This window comes from Gobio gobio (genome assembly GCF_949357685.1).
Source record: "Gobio gobio genome assembly, chromosome: 4".
NCBI classification, from domain to species: Eukaryota; Metazoa; Chordata; class Actinopteri; order Cypriniformes; family Gobionidae; genus Gobio; species Gobio gobio.
Window position 1 is genome coordinate 22,723,037 of NC_137100.1, and position 18,902 is coordinate 22,741,938.

Consider the following 18,902-nt stretch of genomic DNA (forward strand, 5'->3'; position numbering starts at 1 on the left):
AACTGGGGACCCCTGTCCGATACTATGTCTTTGGGGATACCATAGTAGTGGAAGATGTGATTGAACATTAACTCTGCAGTTTCCAGGGTAGTGGGTAATCCTCGTAGTGGGAGGAGGCGGCAGGACTTGGAAAAACGGTCCACCACTACGAGGACGCAGGTACAATTGTTTGAGACTGGGAGATCAGTGATAAAATCCACCCCTAGGTGTGACCAAGGGCGATTGGGAACGGGAAGAGGATGGAGCTTTCCAGCAGGTAGGTGACGTGGACTCTTGGACATGGCACATTCCCTACATCCCTGCACGTACCTTCTGACATCTGATGACATCTGGGGCCACCAGAAGCGTTGACGTAGCAGTGAGAGGGTTTCATTGACCCCGGGGTGACCAGTGCCCAGTGACGTGTGGGAGGAGTGGAGGAGAGGAGTGCGTCGTGCTCGGGGGATGAACTGCAAGCCCGGAGGACAACCCGGCGGCACGTTGGTGGAGGCATTGGCAGAGGGCAGGGTCTCTTCCGACCAGGAGATAGGACCGACGAATAACTGGGTAGGGATGATGGGCTCAGTCTCCTCTGACTTCTCTTCGGGGCTGTGGATGCGGGAAAGTGTGTCCGCCTTGATGTTCTTGGCGCCAGGTCGATAGGAGATGTTGAAGTGAAATCGTGTGAAGAATAGAGCCCATCTAGCTTGGCTTGGATTAAGACGTTTTGCCTCTCGGGGATAACCCAGGTTCTTGTGGTCGGTGAGTACTAGGAAGGGGTGTTTGGCGCCCTCTAGCCAGTGCCTCCACTCCTCCAGTGCGAGCTTGATGGCGAGGAGTTTGCGGTTCCCGATGTCGTAGTTCACCTCCGCCGGGTTGAGCTTGCGGGAGAAGAAGGCACAATGATGGAGATGACTGGGGTTCCCCTGCTGCTGAGAAAGGACCGCTTCCACTTCGGTGGTGGAGGCGTCCAGTTCTACAACGAAGGGCAGCTCAGGATCAGGGTGGACGAGGGGGGGAGCGGTCGTGAAGGCGGTCTTGAGTGTCTGGAAGGCTTCGGTGGCAGATGGGGTCCAGGACAGAGACTGGATGAAACGACGATAGAAGTTGGCAAAGCCGAGGAATCTCTGGAGTTCTTTGACTGTGGTGGGGGTTGGCCAGGACCGGATGGCTTCCACCTTCCCCTCATCCATCCGGATGCTACTGCGGACGATGTTGTAGCCAAGAAACTGCACTGAGGGCTGATGGAACGAACATTTCTTGGCTTTGAGGTAGAGCTGGAAGCTCCTCAGGCGTTGGAGGACCTCCGCAACGTGGTGGCAATGTTTGGCCAGCCTCCGGGAGTAGATCAGGATGTCGTCGATGTAGACCAGCACGAACTTGTGGAGACACTCCCGGAGCACCTCATGGATAAAATCCTGGAATACGGAGGGGGCGTTGGCGAGTCCATAGGGCATCACAAGGTATTCGTAGTGGCCGGTGGGCGTGACAAAGGCGGTCTTCCACTCGTCCCCCTCACGTATTCGGATGAGGTTGTATGCGTTGCAGAGGTCCAGCTTCATGAACACAGTGGCACCATGGAGATGTTCCAGGGCAGCTGGGATGAGAGGAAGGGGGTACCTGAACTTGACGGTTATGTTGTTGAGTGCTCGGTAGTCTATGCAGGGCCGCAAGCCTCCGTCCTTCTTAGCCACGAAGAAAAAACTCAAAGCAGCAGGGGAAGTAGTTGGACGGATGTAACCTTGCTCCAGCACCTCCTTGATGTAATCCTCCATGGCCTTCTCCTCCGGGAGTGAGAGGGGATAGATCTTTCCTTTGGGCACTGGTTCACCGGGCAGCAGATCGATGGCACAGTCCCATGGCCGATGGGGAGGCAGCTTGGAAGCCCGTTGGGGACAGAAGACGTCGCTGAACGGGGCGTAGCAGGAAGGAACATCCACCGAACGTCTCTCTACTGGACTCTCAATGGACGTGGCGTAGACTGGGAGATCTTGGGGTCGAGGAGAGGGACGTACCGGTGGAGATGGGAAGCAGTCCGGGAAACAGCTGTCGCCCCACTTCAGGACTTCTCCTGTCTTCCAGGAGATGACTGGGTTGTGCTACTCTAACCATGGGCGCCCTAAAATGATGTCAGCGGTGGATTCCTCCAGAACCAGCAGATGTAGACGCTTTATATGGAGGATTCCCACTTGAACTCCGATAGGGCCCACGGAGCGACTAACCTATCTCCGACTGAGGGGTTTCCCGGTTATCGATTGGATCTGGTAGATGGTCGGAGTAGCAGACATGCAGAGCTTGGGCTGGCGGCAGAGGGTGCCTGAGATGAAGTTCCCGGCTGACCCAGAGTCGAGGAGGGCAGTAACTGGAAGGGAGATACCAGCAGCAGTAAGGTTTACAGTAGTGGTGAGTGGTTTCATCTTATTAAGGGAAGGAATGATTGCACTCACCATGGGACATGGAGGACGGACTGGGCATTCAGCGATGTAATGCCCAGGAAGACCACAGTATAAGCAGAGATTCTGGGTCAGCCGCCTCTGCCACTCAGCCGCTGTCAGACGAGAATTTTCCAGTTGCATAGCTTCGGGGGCTGGTTCTGGAGGGCTGACATCATCTGATCGGCGGAGGAAAGGAGAAAATGTCGGCTGGCCCTGGTGTTCTTCGATACACGACTGCATACGAGTGCCGAAGCGAATGGAGAGTTGGATGAAACGTTCAAGCCCAATGGTGTCCTCGTATGCAGCGAGATGCAGCCGCACCCGAGGATCCAGACCCTGTCGGTAGGTCCTGATCAGGGATTGCTCGTTCTACCCACTGGCAGCAGTGAGGGTCCGGAACTGGAGGGCATACTCATTTACAGATAATGTACCCTGTTTCAAGTGGTAGAGTTGTTCACCGATCGACGAATCCCAAGACGGTTTTCCAAAGAGCTCCTTGAAGTGTGCGATGAAACCGGAAAGGGTCTGGATCAAAGGACTGTCGTTGGATCACAGCGATTCCGCCCATCAGAGCGCTTTACCAGATAGCTGCGAAGTGATGAACGCCACCTTGGCGCGATCGTGTGGGTACAGGTGCGGCTGCATCTCCAGGACCAGCAAACATTGAAGCAGGAATCCGTTGCAATCCTCTGCCGAACCAGAGAAGGGCGTCGGTCTGGCCATGCGACTGGCGCACTCGGGGGGCGAGGAAGCAGTGGTGTTGTTTCCGGAAGTGCTCGCTGGTGAAGGTGCAGGTGTGCTGAAGGGAAGAGCTCGCCGAACAGCGTCGACGAGCTCCTTGAAGGGTGCTCATCGTGGTGCTGTGCGGTGTTGGTCCAGTCTTCTGTTACAATACAGAAGGGACACGGAGAACTGATGACAGGGGTAAACAGAGTTTATTAACAGGACCAGGTTGTGAGCAGATGAGGTGAGTAACAGAAGAGGTAGTCCAATGGGATGGGAATGTCAATGGTAATACTGTACGTCTGGTTGCAGATGACACGGAGAGCAGGATGATGGAGCGATGGAGACAAGGAGCAAGGATGAGGAGACACTCAGGAGACTGGGAGAACAGGTAGGTAAACACAGGTGAGTCCGTAGAAGCAAGCATAAGCGTGAGCGTGTGCAAACAAGACCGGACAGTGACTGAGTGAATGCGTGGGGCTTAAGTGCAGGTGGTTATTGCAGTGAAATTGAAGTGCAGGTGCGTGTGATCAGTACTCGGGTGACAGTGAGCGTTGTGTCTGGGAGAAGGTGGAGCCTGGCGTGCTTGTGACAGTAATAGTGTCTATTGCTGTGATTCCAAAATTCATACTATATACTAGGTACTACATTTTGTTTCAAACTTACTTTGTGTCCGTTAAAAAAGTATGTTCTGTATAGTATGAATGTGAAATTTGGGCGTGCAACATCCACCATGTTGTCATTATCAGTTGGATCGCTTCACCTCCATTCACAAATCCTTTCCTGTGGCCTCATGGGATAGTAAAGTGCCCATTAAATGCGCACTTCAGAATCTTGCCGGTAGTAGGTCATCTGGGTACTTTTCATCTACTTACGTACTAATACTGTTTTTTTTTCTTTCTTTTTTTTCTTTTTTTACAATATAGTATGTAAGTAGGCATATTTTTATTTGGAGATGGAGATGTGATCCCAAAACTTATTTATTTAGTTATTCTGGTTCTTTACTTTTAGCAATGTCAAAATCATTCATCTCCACTTCAAAACAATAGTACAAGTTTTGCAAGCCAACTAATGCTAGGGATAATTCAAAAAGTCAAGCTCTCAACCTAACCAACACCTCATCCACTGGGACAGGTTGCATTAATCTGCTCTTTAGTAAGTTGCCAGTGCCTTCATGTCCTCAGCAGCAGTGCACTGTGGGTAAGGAAAGGAACCAGAGTGAGGTTCTTGTTTGGTTACTGGATCAGAGAGAGGCAGATGGCCCCCACAGTCAGATCTGGAACGCCATCCTCCTCTTCTTGGCAGCAAACCTGACAGCCTATGACTCAAGTCACAGAGCTTTTGGAACCGTGTGTACGTGTTGAGATAACAGAAAGGTTTCGATGACTAATTTAGATTTGCAATTAAAATTGGAGATACTGTGAATGAGCAGTCAGTGTGGAAGGACCATATAAATATTTCAGAGGCATGTTAGTCATTCTTAAATATAACCATATCACCTCTTGTTATTTCCAACAAGCAAATGTCTGAACATACAAATATGCTATCTGTTCCCCTGAAGAACAGCATAATGGAGACAAAGGTCTTTTTAAATATTGCTATAGTATTACTATGAATTAAGTAATATTTGTGGTTCTTGAAACAGATCCGTTTAGTTCTCCATTCTCAAATATTAGAGGAATCAAAAGTAGCAGTCTCCGATCTTGAAAGATATACAGTAGTTTCCTCACAATATCAACTTTTGTGATCCACAGAAAAAAGAACGTTTTTGAATGACACGAGGAACAACATGAAGGTGTCAACAACATTGAGCACAACTGACTTTTAAAAGGGGGGGTGTAATGCTATTTAATGCATACTGAGATTTTTACACTGTTAAAGACTTGGATTCCCATGCTAAACATGGACAAAGTTTCAAAAATTAAGTTGGACGTTTGATGGAGTATTTCTGTGCCAAAAATACTCCTTCCGGTTTCTCACAAGTTTCGGAAAGTATTTTTCGAGTATGGGTCTGTGTGACATAAACTTCGAGCGAGAGAGCGAAAGCAGTACGTCCATGAACAAAGCGCTTTGCTCGGCTTTAGGGAAGTCGTTGGCTGCGCTACCCTGCACAGGTCACAGGACTTCAAGAAATCAACAATGTCAACAAAGAAGTGTGTTTTTGGTTGCCAGGGCAAGACAACTCTGTTCATCTTCCCAAAGAACCCAGCGTTAAGGGGACAGTGGATGGAGTTTGTTTTTCAGGAGCAGTTGTGCAAGTGTTTTTCGTTTGTTCCCTGCATTTCGGCGACGATCGTTTTATAAACAAGGCCCAGTTCGACACCGGATTTGTAGGTCGTCTAATGCTGAAGGATGGAGCGGTCCCAACGATAAAGGTTCACTGTCGTGCGTTGGAACTGCAGGTGTTGAGTAAAACTGCTTCAAATGTCTGTGTTTTTGGCTATCAGCGCATAAGTGAACATCAAGTAAACAACATGATCACGTATAGATAATTTATCAATGGATCATGCGATGTAATTTACACGAGCTGCTAAGCAAATATATATAGTTACAGTACATACCACATAGAGACATCCTGCTGTAGTCGTTGTTGCTGCTGCTCCTGTTAAAGGATTAAAGGAAATTCTTTTGAAGGCTTGATTGTGTTTGTGGGGTGCACTGTAAATGGAAGCTTTAGCATAAGTTCTGCCGGGAAGACTTAATTGTCATGTCACTTTAAATGTATCTATCCAATCACATTCTAATACTGGGTATAAAAGATCGGTACTTACGCTCGTCTGAGTTCGCAGATGCTGACGCTCCAATTCACTTGACGATCCGGGCGTTCCGTAGTGGTCGATCGCTGGTCCTACGATAACTAACAATGTGTCTACAGTGGCGTTCTAAGTCCATGTCAGCCTTTCATTCTGTTCAATGGGTTACCGCAGTAACAGACGCGAGTGCTTCACTAACAAGAGCAAGTCTCACGGCAGACTCAGATCAATCGCTTCATGGAGGACTATCTGGGCATGTTATCAAAGACACGGCTGTGGTTTTCATCACCATTCATGCGACATCACTACATCAGCATTTATCACAGTGATATGCATATGGTTATGCATTCCGATGCCGATTGGGTGTAGTATATTACTGTTTTTCAACTTTGTCGCAAGCATGTCTTTATAGCGCACACACATGCATCGTGTGAGACGCGCACAGGTGTTTGCCGGTCTGCTCGTGCAACGTGATCTCTCGTTGTGACTCGTTTGTGGCCATAGTGCTCGTAAATGATTCGCATGACACCGGTTACCGCTATAGATAGTATTTTGCTATAAAACTGAAACAGAACAGATATGCACAGCATATTTTGACTCTATCATTCTCCCTACGAATGCAAGGAAAATTAACACGGGTTTTAAAGCAACATGCACCCATTTAATCGGGGCTTCATGTTGAACTGAAGTTAAGCTGAAATCGCGATTGGGTTCAGTGTTATCAGATCACTAAAATTGAATTTAAAAACTATGCTGAGCAAATAAGCATATTTAGGTACAGCACCGACATCATTGCTTTGATCCGGTCTGATTCAATGGCGTTAGATTCATCTTCCAAGTGTTGTGAGTTCGTCACATATGCAATTTAACTGTCACAACAAAGTTTCAAGCTTGAAGTGCTGGCTGTCATTCAGCAGAGTACATATTTTGCTCAAACATACGGGGCACCAAGCGTTGGACTGGCTTCCTTTTAATGATTCGATATGGCTTCCTTCCCTATGAGGAAGATCTGTAGCGTTCTGTGCTCATATAAAGGTGCTGTTTTATGTTCAATCTTCAGGTGCTACATGGAAAGCCTAATGAAATACTCATCCACCTATTCAAAGAAAAACATCTAAAATTAATTTTCCAGAAATTAAACAAAAGTGTGCTTTGATGAACACAGAAAACACATTTTGATGGTGAGAACAAGAAAATATATGTAATTCACTGAATGGAAACATTTAGTTTTTTATACGTATTGTTGAAGGTTAACAATGTTTGCAAGATAAATGAGTTTAAATTATCTCCTTGATACATTCTTTGCATTATGATACTTTTTGATGTTGTGATGGTAATAACGTTTTGCAGTGCCAGTTGGCAAATAGATATAAAATGCTCAAATTACATTTAAGCTCAGTCGTGGCCATTATTATATCTTTACATCAAAGCATGTAAACATTGTCTTGACATAATTTTAACAAAATTCAACCAAATTTCATACATCAAAATGTAAGATGGCAAAATAGCCCCCAATTGAAGAATCACCCTTATATTTCTAGAAACTTAGAATTTGGTGTTATGTCTCACTTGGTCCTTCTGTGCTAGGACGCCATGGCTACATTTATGAATAAAACACATTTGTATCTCGCTTGTACTCTCAGCACCATATGTCGGGTAAGGTTTGCATACAAAACAAGGTTTGACTTGATATTCGATAGCAGCAATAATTTAATTCCGTACTCAATCCGACCCGTATACATAAAGATTGGATCGTTCAGCATCTAAATCGCAGCACGGGAATACAATTATTCAAATCTTTTATGAATACAGTGAACAGAGTGCACTCCTTTATAAACGCATGAAACTGTCAATGCTTCATTTCAGATAAACTCCAGCGGAAACTGCTGTGGTCAATCTGACTGCACCGGATCATGATCGATTGCATATTCTACTATTCGTTGGTCTGCACCATAGTACACCATAGTATGCACTAGAAGGCAGAATTGGCAGTAACGCTTTTGGCAGTAGACGCTTTTGTCTAGGGCACCTTGAGTTGCATTCGGGGTGCACATTTTTCGGGTCTTGCTTTCCCTGGGAATCGAGCCTGTGGCTTGGCGTTGCTGGTGCCACGCTCTACTGTTTGAGCTACAGAAAATGCATGTCTGTGACCGGTTACACTCGCATTGAATTCTATCGTGACTAACACAATATACAGGGGGATAAATATAACTTTGACTGTTGACACAGTCTGCATATGCGTATTGATGCCTGGCTGCACCGCAAACTGATAGGTCTCTCGCAGTAAGTTATTTTTTTTTCTCTTCACTAAAGCTGGCACACACGGTGCGCTTAGACATTGTGATTTGTTGCTTTTCAGACTGCGATCCCGATGCCACCCTGTGGGATCTCAGGGCATTTACGGCAGGCTGTATGTTAATCAGATGCACAAGGACTTGTCTGGAGTTTTACATCAACCCATCCACTTAGCGAAATCATTCAGGCCAAAACTTTTATCATGGTGTGGGTGAACATGTCAACTAACTATTAAAGAAATCAGATTTTATTCTAGGGTCAAAGGAATTTTTAGGATTGCGATATTGTCATACTGCCAAACGTGGCAAAAATCACAGTATTATCCTGGCTTGGGTTATCAAATTATGAATCTCGCTTTGATCCCTTTCATAGGTTCGGTAGCTGTGTCGGGTCCTATATAGCTAGTTATGGTTTTATTAGCTAGTAAAGCTAAACCATATAACACTTATTTTCTTTTTGCAAGGGCATCGTCCGGTGTTCTCAACCACATGCGCATGTTATGTATTTGTCATGCTGTTCTGGTTAATTTTCTTTTGGGGGTTCTCTCAGCAGGTTGACGGTTAGATGGTGTTCTATCAAGATGTGAGCAGGAGCTACGCCCAGGGGTTTAGAATCCTCCTAACTGCAGATGGAAAGAAATGCGAACTCCAACTCACCTGTGCATGGGCCATTCTTTCAGATTGGAGTTGCTACGAACATAGCTCAACCCGCGGAGTTGGCATCCTTTGCCAAGGTCTCCCCTATCAAGAAGCATCTGAATGCGGGATTCCATGATGGTCAAGATGGTTTTCTTCAGCAATGCTCAAACCATCAGGCATGTTCAGTAAACTCTCCCATAATTCCAAAGGTAAAACTAAGATTACCTACTTGTCTTAACAAACATCTGGAAAGTTCAAAGCTTTTAATTTAACTCCTAACACTTAAATCGTAAAAGTCGCTCTTCCACTTACACCGATATTTTATCTAATGGAGCACCTCTCTCTAAGGCCTGGTTTCCGACCCACTTTTATACTGACATTAAAAGCTGCAGTTTACCTCCTTCTCTTCGTATCAGACTTTCCTACAGCTACGACCGCGGAAATTCCAGGCCAGCATTTAGCTACTGGGGAGATGGTGTTTTTCTGCATTCAAGTCTTATACAAGACCGATTCTAAAATCAACTTGAAGCTCAGCAAGCTCTCCAGTAATGGTTCAGGTAAATCCCTATGCAACTACTGGTGGTGGTGTTCCGGCCAATTTGGCTCGGTACGTTATGATTGCATGGTCTTTCTACTATATCAAAAGATGGCTGTGGCCCATATATCTGTACGTCATGGTAGCTGTGAATCTCGCGTCAGGAACTACGATGGCCGGTGGGTTCGCATCTTAACCCAAATCGTACATGGTCTAAAATCTAAGTAAATCCCTATGCAACTACTGGTGGTGGTGTATGTGGCCCCGCGGCCTTGTCTATGTGGTCTAACAGACCGTGTGGCCATGCGGCCTTGTCTATGTGGTCTAACAGACCGTGTGGCCCTGCGGCCTTGTCTATGTGGTCTAACAGACCGTGTGGCCCTGCGGCCTTGTCTATGTGGTCTAACAGACCGTGTGGCCCTGCGGCCTTGTCTATGTGGTCTAGCAGACCTTGTGGCCCTGCGGCCTTGTCTTGTCTCTGTGGACTAGCAGACCGCGCGGCCCTGCGGCCTTGTTTCTGTGGTCTAGCAGACCGTGTGGCCCTGCGGCCTTGTCTTGTCTCTGTGGTCTAGCAGACCGCGCGGCCCTGCGGCCTTGTTTCTGTGGTCTAGCAGTCCGTGCGGCCCTGCGGCCTTGTTTCTGTGGTCTAGCAGACCGTGTGGCCCTGCGGCCTTATCTTTGTGGCCCTGCGGCCTTGTCTCCGTGGTTTAGCAGTCCGTGCGGCCCTGCGGCCTTGTCTCCGTGGTCTAGCAGACCGCGCGGCCCTGCGGCCTCGTCTTTGTGGCCCTGCGGCCTTGTCTCCGTGGTTTAGCAGTCCGTGCGGCCCTGCGGCCTTGTCTCCGTGGTCTAGCAGACCGTGTGGCCCTGCGGCCTCGTCTATGTGGCCCTGCGGCCTTGTCTCCGTGGTCTAGCAGACCGTGTGGTCCTGCGGCCTCGTCTATGTGGCCCTGCGGCCTTGTCTCCGTGGTTTAGCAGTCCGTGCGGCCCTGCGGCCTTGTCTCCGTGGTCTAGCAGACCGCGCGGCCCTGCGGCCTTGTCTCTGTGGTCTAGCAGACCGTGTGGCCCTGCGGCTGTCTCGATGGTTTATACATGCGTTTATATATAAAAAAAAAAAAAAAAAAAAAAAAAAAAACAACAACAGCCAAATGTTTACATTTATGCAGCAGATATGATTTGCTCATGCGTAGTACTCTCTACAAATGATAACTTCAAGTTCTGTTAATCATGAAGTGGCCTTTTTAGCCATCAGCAGGCGGCATTCCATGTTCACGCTTAACATGTTAACTCTTGCTCTTCTTCTTTGTAGGAACTCCAGGATACAAGACCGGTGGGTCTATTTTGTTTACCATTTTTGGGGGATAGGATAGGCTCCGTCCAGGTGGAAGAATTCTTCCACCTCATTTTTGGGGGTCGGCTGCGCCTCTGCCTTCGTCTTCAGGCAGGATATGCAGAGTCCGGACCCTCAGATTGCGAGCTACGGACGGGGCCTATGCCAATATACTTTATTGCTTGCTGGGTTGTTAATAAATGGATAATTGTCACAGTATTTATTCTCCCGAGTCTTTCTGGCAGAAATGGAAGCTTTAGCATAAGTTCTGCCGGGAAGACTTAATTGTCATGTCACTTTAAATGTATCTATCCAATCACATTCTAATACTGGGTATAAAAGATCGGTACTTACGCTCGTCTGAGTTCGCAGATGCTGACGCTCCAATTCACCGCCATCCTCCCCACCACCTCCAAGTCAAATCCTTCCCTACATCCACCCCACCACCACCAGGATGGTCCCTTCCATACCTCACGGGGGGGGTCGGCTGCGCCTCTGCCTTCGTCTTCAGGCAGGATATGCAGAGTCCGGACCCTCAGATTGCGAGCTACGGACGGGGCCTATGCCAATATACTTTATTGCTTGCTGGGTTGTTAATAAATGGATAATTGTCACAGTATTTATTCTCCCGAGTCTTTCTGGCAGAACATGTGTTCATGCTTCGTTTAAAAAAAAAAATTGCATTATTTTTCATATATTTGACCTTTATTCTACACTGTTCTGTCCCTCCTTGTAAAACGGTCTGATGCTTTCCAGGTTGTATGGAGCCAGTCCCTCAAAAATACGCAGTGGGCTCAGATTGGTTAGCTGGCCCAGTGTGTTCTGATTCGCTAAACGCAGTGCACGTTTGTCGGAAGCGATACACCCCTTACCTTTACCGGTAGACTGTGCTTTGGTCAGTATTAGAAACGATGGCGTCAATAAAACCATACCAATCTGAGCCCGAATCAGACCCAGAACATTTTAGTGAAGATAATCAAGCAGAACCTGTTCAGTCCTCAAGAGTAAAGGCTGCGGATCTACAGTGATCGCTACTGAATGGCACTTTTGTATTTTTAGAACGATTATAGCCAAATATCTGTCCCTAGAACTATTAACCCAAAACGAACACTAAACACTGGCTTTACTAGTGGCCAAATCACACACAGAACCATGTTTAGCATGCCTGTAGATAAACAATACATAAAAGCTCTAATCAAAGAATCATTTACACTAATGCCAAGTTCGCTGTTGAGATTTTAACGTTAGGTGTTTGTAACATTAGGTGTTCGTCGGATAACGTTAAGTATGAATGAGCATTTAACAGACTGGTTTTCAGAACAGCGTTGTCATCTGTTTACTTCCTTGCAACGAAGTACAATTAACCTATTACAGGAAAACACATCGACGAAAAATAAATCAGACTTACAGGTTGTGGCCCGTAAACAGCTTCTGTTTGTAAATCCAGCTTTCAGGACAAGCCGAGGTGCAAATCCGGCATTGAACTCGCGAAGATTGTGGATGTTTTCCTCCGTGAAATGTGCAGCGCGCGCGTCGTGCATCCACGCACAGGCAGTGTTTGTCTCGCGCATCTGACGTTGTGCAAATCCGGCATTGAACTCGCGAAGATTGTGGATGTTTTCCTCCGTGAAATGTGCAGCGGGAGGCGCGCCCGTCGCGCATGATTCACACTGAACCGCTCATGAATTGCAACGGACGAATATTGTCCATTATGTCACATTTTCCAGTCTTCTCCTCCGACCCTGTCTGTCTCGTGCTTTATGATGGGTAGCATATATCTGAGACCTGTTCCCCTCTGTCTCAAACACATGCATATAACATGCTGTATGTTAAACGCCCATCCCCAGACCTGCAATCCGGATGAAAATAACGTTTCGTCGGCATTGCAGCAACACCACTCCTGCCTGTAGCCTACCACAACAGCGATGCGATACAAAATGGCCTCACCCCCCCTTATTTAATATTCTCGGAGGAGGGGTTTATGTAAATATTGGGACTGGTGATGTCACCAACCCTGGAGGAATGTCTGTAGTCGCCTACTGGCCGTTTGCTGTAGTTCTTAGAAATGGATTTCTTTAAAAGCAAATATCTCCCTTTGCTTTAAACTTTGAACGTTGTAACTTTGCAGATGTTGTTTATGCTCAAGCAGCAACATTACATGCTAGCTAAAGTTAGAATAGTGAAATCGTGGTTTACCACCCCTTTAAATTTCAGCCTCCGGATAATGTTTTTTTCCCCCACGTTTAAGGATGTCACAGCTTTCAGACGCTCTCAACGCAATAGCTACATGCGCTCGTGATTCTTTAGCTGGACAGGAACTAACTACACAGGAACAAATGAGTAACGCATTATTAACATTCTAGTAACTATTAACAAGAAACTCTGATCAATCAGTAAGTAATAACGCTCAGTTGAATGTGGTAGTTCACTATAAGCTAATTAGTAACGTCTCGGTTACGGATGTAACCCTCGTTCCCTGAGGAGGGAACGGAGACGTAACGTTAGTGACTAACGAATGGGGGTTTCGCTTAGAAGCCTATCAACTTCGAGTTTTGAGAAAACGCCCAATGGCGTGCCAATGCCATGGGGCATGCGGAATTTGCATACGTAGCTCCGCCTCACTGCGTGAGTATATAAGGAAGTACGAGGCAATATCGCATTATGTTACCTGCTTGAGGAGCCAAGACTGAACTCCTGCGTTCCAGGCAACACAGCTGATGTGGCAAGGGGACGTTACGTCTCCGTTCCATCCTCAGGGAACGAGGGTTACATCCGTAACCGAGACGTTCCCTTTCGTTCAGTCACTACGACGTAACGTTAGTGACTAACGAATGGGGGTCCCAATATAATCCCGCCACTCAGCCGTCTTCCAGCGCCCTGCGTAAGTGTGAGTACCCTGTCGTAAGACTAGTACGGACGAAGGACTCCCACTTAACACAGGATTACCAAGGTACACTGGGAAGCATATCCCAGTGAGGGAATGCCAAGATGCCTACCCGTGGGGAGGACTTAAGAGACACATATGACCCGGAGAGGGTTGCATATGGAAGATCTCTAGGGTACCAGCCGAAGGTGGATTTTTAACCCTAGGGGTGGCGGGGACACGCCAAGGGAAGAAACCCGCTCACTGCGGAGACTTACGGTGAAATACACATGTGGGGGTCGCCAGAGGGAACCATGCACATGGGGCACCTGGCCGGACATGAGGGTCTGGGCTCGAGAGGGCAGACTGAACTGATGTCGGCGTCGACAGTGCTGGAGGAGCTCAGGGCTCTCGGGGAGCTCACCTGAGGAAAAAATCGCACGTATCCAGTCCGTGGAGTGGAGTGGCGAGCAAGCGAAGACACCTGAGCCTGGCCCATCACCGGCCCCTCGGGGGGGCGAGTACATAGTCGGACACTGGCTCCACTCGGAGATTGTAGAATCTGGCGAATGTGTTGGGTGTCGCCCAGCCTGCAGCTCTGCAGATGTCTGCTAGCGAGGCGCCATGCGCTAGAGCCCAAGAGGAAGCCACACTCCGGGTGGAGTGTGCCCTCACACCAAGGGGACATGGTCGGCCTTGCTGCTGGTAAGCCAAAGCAATGGTGTCCACTATCCAGTGAGACAGCCTTTGCTTTGAGAGAGCACTTCCCTTCCGCTCTCCACCATAACAGACAAAGAGCTGGTCTGATGTCCTGAAACACTGCGTCATGTCTACGTAGGCGCGGAGAGCGCGTACTGGACAGAGCAATGCCAAGGCTGGGTCTGCCTCCTCCAAAGGCAGCGCTTGCAGGTTCACCACCTGGTCCTTGAACGGAGTGGTGGGAACCTTGGGCACATATCCAGGCCGGGGTCTCAGGATCACGTGAGAGTTAGCCGGCCCGAACTCCAGGCACGCTTCGTCAACCGAAAATGCCTGCAGGTCCCCGACCCTCTTGACTGAGGCCAATGCGGTCAGCAGAGCCGTCTTCATAGACAGAAACTTAATATCAACCGACCGCAAAGGCTCAAAGGGAGGTCTCTGCAGAGCAGTTAGTACTACTGCGAGGTCCCAAGAGGGTACGAGAGGAGAGCGAGGAGGATTCAGTCTCCTAGCTCCCCTCAGGAACCTGATGACCAGGTCGTGCTGACTTACCTTTTTGTTCTCCAAGAGATCGTGGTGGGCAGATATTGCGGCCACATATACCTTGAGGGTGGAGGGAGACAGCCTTCGCTCCAGCCCCTCTTGGAGAAACTCAAGCACGGACCCGATCGGACATTTCCAGGGGTCTTCTTGGCGGGAAGAGCACCAGGTGACGAAGAGGTTCCACTTCAACGCATAGGCATGCCGAGTGGACTCTGCCCTAGCGGAAGTGATGGTGGCGACCACCGTAGGTGGTAGGCCACTCAAACCTGCCGGGTCCCGTCTAGGAGCCACCCTCAGGCGCTTCTGACTCCATAAGACGAGATGGCGGGCGAGTTGAGACATGCGGCGGGAGCGTAGACCGCCCTGGTGGTTGATGTACGCTACTACGGCCGTGTTGTCTGTCCGGACAAGCACATGTTGACCCTTCAGCAACGCTCGGAAGCGGTGCAGGGCGAACCGTACTGCCAGCAACTCGAGGCAATTGACATGCAGGAGGCGCTGGGGTCCTGTCCAGGAGCCCGCGGCTGCTTGTCCATTGCACATGGCACCCCAGCCCGTGGCAGAGGCATCCGTCGATACGACAACATGCCTGGAAACTCGTTCTAAGGGCACACCGGCCCGTAGAAAGCTGAGGTTCGACCACGGGGTGAGTGTCTGTAAGCAGGCCCGAGTCACTTGGATCCGGAGCGTGCCAGACTGCCATGCCCATCTCGGGACTCGATCGCGAAGCCAGTGCTGAAGCGGTCTCATATGAAGCAATCCGAGCGGCGTTACCGCGGCTGCAGATGCCATATGCCCCAGGAGCCTCTGAAAAAGTTTCAGTGGAACCGCATTCTTGCTCTCGATTTGTCGGAGGCAAGTCAGCAGAGACTGCGCGCGCTCGCTCGAAAGCTGCGCGTACATGGCGACCGAGTCGATCTCCATACCGAGAAAAGAGATCCTCTGCACTGGGCAGAGTTTGCTCTTCTCCCAGTTGACCCGAAGGCCCAGACGGGTTAAGTGGTGGAGAACCAGATCTCTGTGTCCGCAAACCTGCTCTCGAGAGTGGCCCAGTATGAGCCAGTCGTCGAGGTAGTTCAGGATGCGGACCCCGTGCTGCCAAAGGGGCGCAAGAGCTGCCTCGGCGATCTTCGTGAAGACGCGAGGGGACAGAGATAACCCGAATGGGAGAACTGCGTACTGGTATGCCCGCCCCTCGAAAGCAAACCGTAGGAACGGTCTGTGTCGAGGAAGGATGGAGACATGGAAGTAGGCGTCCTTCAGGTCGATCGCTGCAAACCAATCGTCCGGACGAACGCATTCGAAAAGGCGTTTCGCAGTCAACATCTTGAACGGAAGCGTTTCTTCACGGGCTGCGGGGCTGGAGCGGACTGGGACGCCTTCCTGCGGCTGCCTCTGCGCGGCCCGGGTGGAGGCTGCTGCTTGGGTGGCGCAGAGGCGGAGGAAGCCGCGGGAGGGCGTCCTCGGCGGCGAGCAGGCTGAGGCACCTGCGCGGGCGGTGGGGTGGAGGCAGCAGCTGACCGCCGGGGCAGGATGTATTTTATTGCCTCAGTCTGCTTCTGAGCGGCCGAGAACTGTTGGGCGAAGCTCTCGACCGCTCCGCCGAATAGCCCATCCTGTGATATGGGGGCGTCGAGGAAACGTGTTCGCTCGGCGTCGCGCATATCAGACAGGGTGAGCCATAAGTGTCTCTCCTGGACCACATTTGTGGACATCACCTGACCCAGGGAGCGCGCGGTCACCTTCGTCGCCCGGAGAGCGAGGTCGGTGGCGGCACGCAACTCATTGCTGAGCCCTGGATCAGCCCCTCTCTCGTGCATATCGCACAGCAACTTGGCTTGGTAAGCCTGAAGAGTTGCCATGGTATGCAAAGAAGCGGCGGCCTGCCCCGCAGCTCTATAGGACTTCGCCACCAGAGATGACGAAAACCTACAGGCTTTGGAGGGGTGCTTTGGGTCACCACGCCAGGACGAAGCGCTCTGTGGACACAGTTGCATCGCAACAGAACGTTCGACTGGGGGGACCCCAGTGTACCCATGAGCCGCGGCTCCATCGAGAGAGGTGAAGGCGGAAGAGGCCGCCAAACGTTCACGGGAAGACAACGGGGCCTTCCAGGAACGCGCGACCTCTTCATGCACCTCGGGGAAGAAAGGTATTGGAGGAGCGGCCGGACGGGTGTCCGAACGCGCCGCCCCCAAAAACCAATCATCCAACCGCGAACGCTCGGGCTGAGGCGGAGGGTTCCACTCCAGTCCAAGCGCTGCGGCGGCCCGAGAGAGCATGGCTGTCAACTCTGGGTCCGACTCGGGCAATGCTGGGACACCCGAAGGTGGCAGCACAGCCGAATCCTCATCCTCAGATGACTCCAGCCCACCTTGTGATGCGGCGATAGACATCACTTCCTCCTCCGCCGCGCCAAACGCCACAGTCGGGACAGCAGGAGCCGGCCCCCATGTAGACGCCTGAGCGCGGGCCGGGTCAAGTGCCTGAGAGGGGGGTGTGGGCCGAGGAACTAGCGTCGGAGCTTTATTCCACACCGTCACCCTCAGATCACCCTGGTCACCAGCCAAAGTGCCGCCTCCAGAGGAGACCGCAGATTAGGGGGGGACGGAGGGGACTCTCGTTCCGGCATCAGCACGGAATTCACGGAGTCTCGATCGAAGCACTGAGATGGCCAGGTTCCCGCAGAGAGAACATGAGTCATCCACGAGCGCTGCCTGAGCGTGCTGAAAGCCCAAACACGTCACACAGCGCTCGTGCCCGTCGAAAGAAAAAAGCGATCTACCGCACCCAGAAGTGCACGGACGAAACATCCTGAAAAGGACGCGTCACGTGCAAGCTCTTTTGTGAGAGGAAACTTCACAGTCGATGCCGAAGCGCCCAGGGAAACACACACCAGCTGGATGCAGACCACTGCACAGATCAGCAGGCAGGAAGTATGCGATCACTGGAACGCGCCGTCACACCAACACCGACTGGAAAGCTGCTCGTCTCGAAGAAGCTGACAGAGTCTCAGAAGGCTGTAGGAGTGAAGAGGTAGGTACTCTTGGCTCCGAAAGCAGAAACATAATGCGATATTGCCTCGTACTTCCTTATATACTCACGCAGTGAGGCGGAGCTACGTATGCAAATTCCGCATGCCCCATGGCATTGGCACGCCATTGGGCGTTTTCTCAAAACTCGAAGTTGATAGGCTTCTAAGCGAAACCCCCATTCGTTAGTCACTAACGTTACGTCGTAGTGACTGAACGAAAGGGAACTACTATTTTTTCATAACTCCCAGAGGACTACTGAGAACTACAGGTTCATAATTAACACGAATAATGCATAATATATACTTAATTCTAAAGTGAAGGTAATTATAACCCACCAGTACTGACTCAAGTGTTACTAAATCCTTCTAATGGAATTACTAATTATTTGGATCAGTATTCTAAAGTGAAAAACATAATAACTCTGTAGAAATCATTGTAAGCTTTTTTTTATTTTATTTTTTATTTAAGGTTTTGGATAGTAACACTTAAGTAATTACTAGTGAGTTACCATGATCTTCACTTTGGAATACTGATCCAAATAACTAGTAATTCCTATAGAAGTATGTAGTAACACTTGAGTCACTACTATCCAAAACCTTACAAAAATGTCAAAAGTTTACAATGACTTCAGTTATTACAACAGAGTTATGTTTTTCACTTTAGAATACTGATCCAAATAATTAGTAGTTCCTTCTGTAGTCATTAGTAGTCATTACTAGTGGGTTACAATTCACTTTAGAATTAATTATACATTATCCATTATTCACATTAATTATGAACCTGTATATAGTAGTTCCTAGTCAGGGAGTTATGAACAAAAATACTTCTTACTGATTAGATTATAGTGAATTACCACATTCAACTGAGCGTTATTACTTACTAATTTATTAATCAGAGTTGCTTGTTAGTTAATAGTAGTTACTAGAGCGTTAATACTGCATAACTTCCTGTGATGAAACATATTCTAAAGTTACCATGAATTCAAATTCTGCATCATACTTGGATGTTTGTATAATATAATGAGACAAACAATAGGCCTATGCCATCAAAACAATTTATATCACAAAGATTATGAAA